Source organism: Ptiloglossa arizonensis, chromosome 1 (genome assembly GCF_051014685.1).
Source record: "Ptiloglossa arizonensis isolate GNS036 chromosome 1, iyPtiAriz1_principal, whole genome shotgun sequence".
NCBI lineage: Eukaryota > Metazoa > Arthropoda > Insecta > Hymenoptera > Colletidae > Ptiloglossa > Ptiloglossa arizonensis.
In genome coordinates, this window is record NC_135048.1 from 17,879,069 (window position 1) to 17,888,381 (window position 9,313).

Sequence of the window (9,313 nt, forward strand, 5' to 3'; positions counted from 1 at the left end):
AGCGACTTACCGAGCGAGCGACGATAGTCGCAACGATGGTTCGTTTTTTAAACGCGAGGGGGCAACGTTCACTGATCGATCGTCGCGACGCGTCTTTGAAAACGTGGCGAAATATATACACTTTCCGTCGAACGGTTTGCGCGAGTCGCGAGTTGAAAACGATTCTCCGAGAAATGTCATTTCGAGTACGGGCTTGTTTCATTTCTTTCGTTACGACTACTTCCCCTCGGCAGTCGGTCGTCCATCGTCGACGTTTCGTTCGAAAATTGACGCACACTCGATCGGTGAGAGTGTTACCGTTAACGATTAAACGATATAGTATTAACGAACGTAGATTTAGGCTGAGACGACCTTAGCGCAACGGCGATCAATTCTCGGGTGCCCTTAATACGCGTAGCTCGTAAATCAAAGTCAATAATATACGATTTGGGAGTTTCTCCTATGTTTTAACGAATCCATTTTCCCGTCCTGTGACCCTCGCCCGTCCGATGGTCGCCAATTTTCGAACGACGAGTACGACGAAAATCCGGTATCTCGGTCTCTCTCTTTCTCTCTCTCTTCGTTGCGAAACGAAACAGAAAGGTCGAGGTAGAGGTTATGTACGTACTTACGTGTGTACGACGCGATTCTTCGATCGACGTCGGCCCGATAAATACGAAATTGTTGACTGTTGCAACCGTAGATTTTATATCGTGACCTACACACACACATACACAAAAAGTATATATACATACTATACAATTTAGCTTGGTTACCGAATTAGTTAAGTATCAACGATGTCTCCTTCTTCCTGCGTAGTACATTTTGTCTTCGTCGAGTCAATACGTCCGCGTACCTGCGATTAACAAGAGGGAATCCCCGATAAACATATATATATAAATATATACATATATACGTATCTTCCCTGTTTACGATCGTTATGTAGTTGGTCGAGAAAATCCGTTCGTTTTCACGCGACGAGAGCTTCGATCGGGCGAGAATATTTTGGAAAATTTTTTTTGTTCGACCACCTGACACCCGATATACACGGAGGTTAAGCGATCGCTCGAAGACTCGTTCCGCGGGAATTAAAGACCAAGAATGAAGAAAACAAAAAATAAAAAAAAAAGTGAAGAAAACTCCTCCTTAAGGAGGAGCATAAGTAGTGAAAAAAAAAAAAAAAAAACGGGTGAATGGGAGTGCATGCCATCTAATCGTAGTAACGTTACGTGATCCAATTTTCCTAATCGAGTAGGAGTCCTAATAAGAAGCGTAGAGTACGCTTAGCATTTTATACTATTCGTATAGAAGAAAAAAAAAGAACCACGTTGTAACGTATACACACCACGGTTGGGATTCATCGATCGCGCGCCCACTTTGTAAAAGTAAATCTAGTTTCGAATTAAGTTAACGATCAACGAACACATTGATTATGTTGTGCGGTGTGCGAGCGCGCGCGCGCGTCGTACAATGTTCGACGACGATACAATCGAGAAAGTACATGTACGACTTGTACATACAACGAAATAAGCCACGCGCGGTTAGAAATGTGGAAACGAACGAGATTAATTCCTACAGAATCGCGAAATCGGGACTCCCTCTTTTAATGTTTCTTCTCGTTGTTAGAAATATTTCCAAAAAAACTATCCTAAAGCGTCAATACGTCTAGTCATAGCCATAGCTTATTACAGCGTTATGTAAATAATTGTTCTACCGACGTCGTCAAGAAATAAATACAAATATATACATATATAAATATTACAAGAAAACAAAAAACACACACACATATATATGTGCGCGCGCGCGTGTATATTTATATACGCACACCCGCGCGCGTATGTACGTATACGGAATAACGAAAAAAAAAAAAAAGAAAAAATATATAGTCACACAGACAGGGAGCGCATGGATATTTATACCAAATAAACACGCGTAGCGATGATGCAAGAGAGAGCCTAAGGTGTACGAGTTACGCACACGCGTGTATACCGTACGTTTGCATGCACCTTACTTTCCAAGGAAAACGTCGAATATAGTAGATTTGAGACAGAACGATCGTCGTAATATTCCACGCATCTTGTTTAGCCTAAACGAACTAAAAAGACAAAAACCGTAGATAGACGATAAATCCGTTAGCACGTACTCTGATGTATTTAAAAAGTTTAAACAATAAAAGTATTGCTATCGAAGTGTTTGATGTTTCGTTCAATCAACGTGGGACCCCTGCGAAAAAAAAAAGTGAATTAGGTCGTTGCACGCTGGTGAAAGTAAAGAGCGATCGCATCATCGTACATTTCCTCGAATAATTTACCTTTATTCTCTTGGTAAATGAATATACAAAGTTTACATCTAGTTTACTTGCTTATACGTTGCATCGAGTAATATTGATACGTTGTGACGATAATAATGTCGCTGTTACAACCGCGCATACCATTTTTCTTTTCCTCTTTGTCCCGTTTATACGTTCTCGAGAGCACGACGGATCTTCCTATGAAACAAATAAAGTACGCCCTCCGCACGGTGCGATTTGTCCCGAGGCACGCCTCACGACGAGCGCTGGCTTCGAGATCGTTCGAAATCGGTCGTACGTACATTCTACATTCTTTAAACAGCGAAGACTCTCGATTTGCATATGTATTACGATCAGAGACAGTACTAGTACAATTTATAGCCGTACAATATTTATACACGTTAAATCTCCACCCCTGTTACCATAGATATGATTTAGTTCTTTCGAGTCGGTACCTCGTACGCAGCAGAGGTTCGAAATGATTTCAGTCTCGAATTCATTGCTCGTCCGCGAGGTGTCTCTCGAGGCAACTCTTATCGCGTGGGGCCTGCTTAAAGCGCAAATCGATGATGTAAAAATCACGAGGAAAGGGGAGGTCTGTGAGAATTGATAATGGCACGAAAAAGAAAAAAAAAAATGAGGACACGCGGAATCGTTGCGTCGTTTCATCGATTTTTGTTCTCGCATCTTTTCACCGATCGTTTCTCCGCGTCGTGATCCTCAGAACGCGAGACACCGTGTCGAATATCTCGTCGACTCGGAACGTCTCGAGAGCCAACGTTTCGCGCGCATTTCTCATCAGCGAAACGAAGATCGTCTCTCGAATCTTTCGTAGGCCGTTAGGTTCGTTCTCGATACGTTCCGTCGAACATCGTGCGAGAAACGAGAGCAAAAAGTTTTACAACGACGAAAACACGCGAAAAAGTCGCCGCTTACGAGCGTCTTTCGCGTTTCGGGTGTTCGGCGTGCTGCTCGTGAGCGCGCAACGATCCCCCATCCGCCGACCGATGTACGCAACTGTTGTCGCGCATGCGCGACCCACATGTCCGCGCATGCGCATTCGACGCGACAACAGATCGCGGGGGAGCGAGTGAGCGAGCGAGCAACGATTGAATCGTCGACGCGAACGAAAAAGTTCAAAGAATAAGAGAAAAATGGAAGTTGGTCGAGAGAATACCTTTGGTATCGTGCTCCGTGAGGATTCGAGAGCGCGCAAAAAGCGATAGCATTTAACTGTGTGTGAATTCGAATAAATACCAACGCTAATCTAATCAGTCTTTATACAATTATTCGTACATATTCGCTGAATATCTTCTCGTTCACATTCATCCCGGGCTTTCTTCGTCTCTCTCGTGTTCCCCGCGAATTCGACACGGTCCTTAAATTATTTACATTATTTTTTTTTCTTTTGCGAAGGAGCCGTCGAACGCGACGAATCAAAACACGCGCGCACAACATTCTCTCTTCCTTTCTTTCACGCTAATCTTTCCCCATCCCCCCTCTCACTCTTTCGCGGTTATACAATTACACGCTCGAGACGCGACTCGCTTGGGAGGGCTCTGAAACCGATAACCTCTGGGAGTTTTCTTTTCTTTTTTTTTCTTTCTTTCTTTTCTTTCAACACCACGGAAGAAAGTTTAATTTCTTCTCGTTTCGCGAAGACAGTGACTGGTGGTTGGTCGGTCGGTTGGTTTCGTCGAGTCAGAGCCTTCCTTCGACAGTCCACGTTCGCGCGTTTAGGTTCTAGCCGAATCTAAAACGAACAGAGTACGGTCGCCGACTGACGCTAGACGGTACAAAAATATTTCCACGAGGTGGCACTGGCCCGATATCGTCCTTCTTCCTTCTGAACGCTCTTGCTGGTACTTCTATTGCTGCTGCTGCTGCTGCTGCTGCTGCTGCTGATAATGATGATGACGATGATTCTTGATTACCGAATGATCAGGAGTCGCGAACACGACGAGATTTCAACGATACGAAATCGATTCGAACACGATTTCGTTCGTACGTTTTACTCGTCGCTACGAACTGATGGTCCTTGAATCGCGATATGTACGATCGGCATGGCAAAGCGTTCTTAACCCACTCAGCCTTTTAGCGAAGCGCGTGGACGAACTGTGCTTCTGACTTACGAGCAGCGTAACCAGGAAGGTCAGTTGCACCCCATGTGCAAGGAGTGTACCTAACTACAGTACAATAAGAACACCCATTACTTCTCCCACTCCACTATGCTGCTTTCCTCCACTCGTTTCACACGGGATTCGCCTTATTTTTCTGGCTAAGCAGTTTACGAGGAATGTTCGGCAACTCAAAAATTGAAAAAAATTGAAACTTTGCAGAAACGTAGTTCGAGTGACCCTGTTGATAAATCTAGTTTTCGTTTTGCCAAAGAAGCGATTTTAAGGACGAAAACACCATCTTAAAGGAAATACGAGTTTACGTATTATAAATATCTGTGAAATCGTATAAAGTTCGAGAAAAAATTTAATACAAAATTGTACGAAGATTCTTTACGGTCGTACTGTTGGACATCGAATGCCATAAAACCTTGTATTAAATTATTTTTCCGGTGTCTTACATAGTTTCTTCTTCAAGATAAAAAATGGATCCCTCAATGGGATCATTTGAATTACGTTTGTGCAAAGTTTCAAATTTTTTTTGATTTTCGAATTGGTGAATATTCTACCTTGTTGGTTACTTTTTTGTGACGTTTCATTTTCGAGTTGACGAGTATACGTTCTTCCTTGTCGGTTACTTTATAGCAACATTTACTCTTCTCAAGAATGAGAGTAATACCACGATCACAATCGTAATATTCTCTGTTCGCGAATAGGAAAGCACGATCGAAAATCGTCCGAGATCGACAACTACTGGCCTAGACTCGTAGTCGAGGCTGAGTGGGTTAAAAAAAAAAGAAAACAGAAACTACAAAACACCGTAAAAAACGATATTCGATTTGACCTGCCGTTCGTGAATTTACAATTGGTCGATTTACCGCATACCCGGTCATTGAAAACGATTGCGTTAAGCTCTGTCCATCTCTCCCTCGCTTGTTCTCCCTTTTTGCGCGAGCGTCGCATTTCTTTTTTTTTCAATTTTTCTTTTTTTTTTTCTTTTCTCAACTACGAACAAGGATGGAATCAAGTTTTATCCAAGCATCGACGATATACACCGTATCGACATTTAAGGGCATGCGTAACGTCCGCTTGAAAAAATATACAAGTACAGTGAAAGCTTCGTCGTTTTGCAACCGTAGACGACCGATCACCACGAACTCTCTTCTATTTTCCATTTCGTCTGCAATCGAGTTTCATCAACCAAACGAATCGCGAGTTTCCAATTTTTAATCGGAACGATACATTGGTCGAATTCGTACATCTTCGATATATTTTTCTTTATTTTTTTTTTTTCAAATATCGCGAAACGATAGCACGAAACGATGTTCCCGCGTATACGTTCGCATACGCGCAACAACGCATGCGCGCGAGAAGACAGAGCGGATCATCGCGCGGGTTTACCTATCTTAAGCTTTCACTGTATCCATTTCGATGCTTTCGATCCTAGAAGAATAGATTCGAATCTTTTTATCTGCTTGCAAAAAATCGATCTATCCGATCCTACTGAGATATAAAAATTATAGGGCTTTTTGTTTCCATGCGTAATCCATCCGGGTAACCAAAGATCTACCGGGAATACGATTTCGAAAGGTGTCGCGACGCCTCTGACGTCGAAGGTTACGCCTATGGTTCTCGATGGTTACCCGGTTGATGTCGGGATCAATGTTCCCCCCCTCCCCCTAACCTCTAACCGCAACAATATTTTACACTCGTTCTAAACTCGAGAAGGCGTAACTCGTCCGTGGAAAAATAACGAAATATCTATGAACAATTGTGTTTACCACGATTCGAGTGATCGTGTCAGCGTACATCAAAGGAAATCACCCCGTTGGTGGAAAAAGCGTTCGGTTGTGTACGCGTTCGTTAACTCGTTAACGTCGACGTTGACGGATTCGTAATGCTAATGAAACGTTGCCAGTGCGTCGTTCAAGCGCGTTCAGTCTCGATCTACGTAATAGAAACGAAAGAAACAGAGGCTAGCACCGAACTGTGTCGTGATGCTATTCGTCGTTCGGGACGAAGTTCGGGGCGTATGTGAACGTAACGTGAATGTACACAGCCTTTGAAAAAAGTGTCAACGTCCACGTGTCGGTGTACCGATATATGTATACGCGTAACAGTATACACAGCGTTCGAAATTTCTCTCGAGCGCCTCGAGTCACCATCGACACGACTCAACATCGATGGTCACCCGTCCGTCTTTCAGTCTCGCAAAAAGTGCATACAAAATACGTGGAATCACGATTGGAATTCCTACTTGTTTACGTATAAAAAAGACACCTGTACATCCGGTTCGCTCGACGTTCGCAACTAATCGCGATCTTGATTCCATCTTCGTTCGCGATATTAACTCGCGAAACGCAATCCATCGACGTTTACACGTTCTACGCGTGTATTTTTTTTTTTTTTTTTTTTTTTTTTTTTTTTAATTTTTTCTCCTCCCTTTCCTTTCTCTCAGCTCCTTAGAATTTTTCCCGCGCGAAAACGGGTCGGAAGATTATTAATAAAAATAAGCGAAGATATCCCATTTGTCGTACTTTGTATCATTGAGCGGGCGTTTTTACGTGTGTATTAATCATTTTTTTTTTTTTCTTTTTCTTTCTTTCTTTCTTCTTTTTGCGCTGCGATACGAAATCATAGGAAAACGATTCCTCCTCCAATCCGTCGAACAAAGAAAGCGTGTGCATCGTGTTCGTTTCTTTTTTTTTTTTCTTTTTTTTGTAAGTTTGATTCTTTTCTTTCGTTTATCTTCGTTTACTCTTCGTCTACGAGTGCTTGTGCCGTGTTACTTTTGCTACTCTGTGCATTTAGTCGTTTGTAAAGGTCGTTCATAAAAATACTATCATCTTGCCGGAAAAATGTCAGCGATTTGTTGGTCCCGACGCGTTTCGACGTTCGATTGACGAACGTCGTAGGTCACGCGTCGAGCGAAATTAATTTCTCGTTATTATCACCGTTCTCTGTCGGGAAGAAACGTTGTTTCTTAGTTCGTCGTAGTACAATTGTACACACGAGTGTCACCGATGTTCGGCTGTCTCGTGACGCGCGAAAACGTGCAAATTGTTTACGCGGTTTACCGATTGCTTCTCGCGCGATTTGTATCAGGAATGGGAAACATCAGCCAGTATGGTTCTTTCTTCTAATTTCCGATTGGTTCGGACGTAGGAGAACCGACCAGTGTCGCCACCTAGGAACTGTGAACGTCCACAACGACGAACATAAAATTCCGTAGAATTCCGAAAATCCCTCTTGAAAAATCCGTGAATAATTTGTGCAGTTTCATACGCGCGGGAATAATAGCCTCTAATCTTGTAATTTATACTCGGAGAAAAAAATTCGTAAATTTACACAAACCTACGGTAAACTCGAGGTAAACTTTTAACCTTGCAATTTATACAATCCGTGTATTCGCGTGGATTTACGGACGTTTCTTTTCCAAGCATAAATTACGAGGTTAAATCTACATTTACGTTCAATCTACTTTCTTCTCCACGTATAAATTATTACACAAGGTTAAGAGTCACCGTTCACAGTCGTGCGTACGAAATTACGCAAAAGTGTCGGCGCGGGACCGTAAATCCGTGGTTTTCGGCTCGAGATACGTAGGTATGGATAAAAAAGTTCACAGACCCGCGGAGAAATCCGTAACGGTGGCAACACCGGGTAAAGCTGTCTGTGTTTACTATGCAGACTCGAGAGGGCGCGGCACGGTATTACTTTATTGGTTATAATTATTTCAACACCGTGGAACGATAATGGAACAAGCGGTAGAGAGAGAGAGAAATCACTCCCGTGGCTCCTGACGGAGAAATTTCCCGTTCCTGGTTTCAAATCGCGTGTGAAAAGGGCTTTTTTTTTCGTCTTTCCGGCTGTCGTTGTTTCTTCTGTCTCGGTGGTAAACGTCTCACCGTCACGCGCCGGCTCGATCGTTTTCTCCGTTCGATTATCGCGAAAATCGCTTCTATGGGTGGAAACAGACTCGACTGAGCGCGAACTCTATCGTCGACACCGCGAACGAACAGACTGTGCGCGGACTGAGCCGCGGTCGCGAGACGCGCAATGCAAACGACGCGTTTAACCATAGAAACGTATGTGTCGTCGGTGCGTGCGATCGCGCGGGTCGACGGTGTCCGTCTGCCGTCACGCGCGTCTCCGACGAGAGTTATATATAGTCGCGAAAGGAAAGCAAATTGTATATCTCAACTAGCGTAGGAAGCGTTTCAACGCATCGATGCCCGCGAATCTTGATCGCGAGTTGAACGAACGCTTCTCTCGACGCTATTAAATTCGCTTTTAAAGGACGAAATAACATGGCAGTCGATCGAAACAAGTAAATATACGTGTATAACAGAGATCCATAGATCCTCGCAATTAGTGGCAGTAATCGTTCCCTTAACCTTTCCTAATGGCCCGCCACGTGCTGACCTCATCTAACGTTCGTTATCGGGCCGCCCGTTCGCAACGACGGTTCGAGAAAATCGGTAACCGGTTTCCAGCGATCGAAACGAGATTCGTGAGATCTCGCTTCCGAACACCTCACCGTGAATTCGCAATTTTCGTCCGATCAACGACCCGCGACGAACGGCCGGCACGAGTGTCTCGAAACGCGATCACTTTCGATAATAGTGTTCCCGCCTTAAGTGTGCGTTCCACGGAACCGAGTCACATTTATCGAAACCGGGCAACGTTTTTTGCGTTTTAACCCTTGTTTTGAACGTAGAAAGAGACGGTAGGTCTGTGCGAGACAACGACGCTCTTGTTCGCATTCACATTTATCGAGGGTTAGGAATGAATTCCGCGGTCTGTGAAATAATTTAATAGTACAATAAATAAATTCTCGAATAAAACGTTACGTATACGACAGATGTGATATTATTTTCGATTTTGTTAAGAATCATTTTGTTAAGAATATTTTTTGAAAAAATTC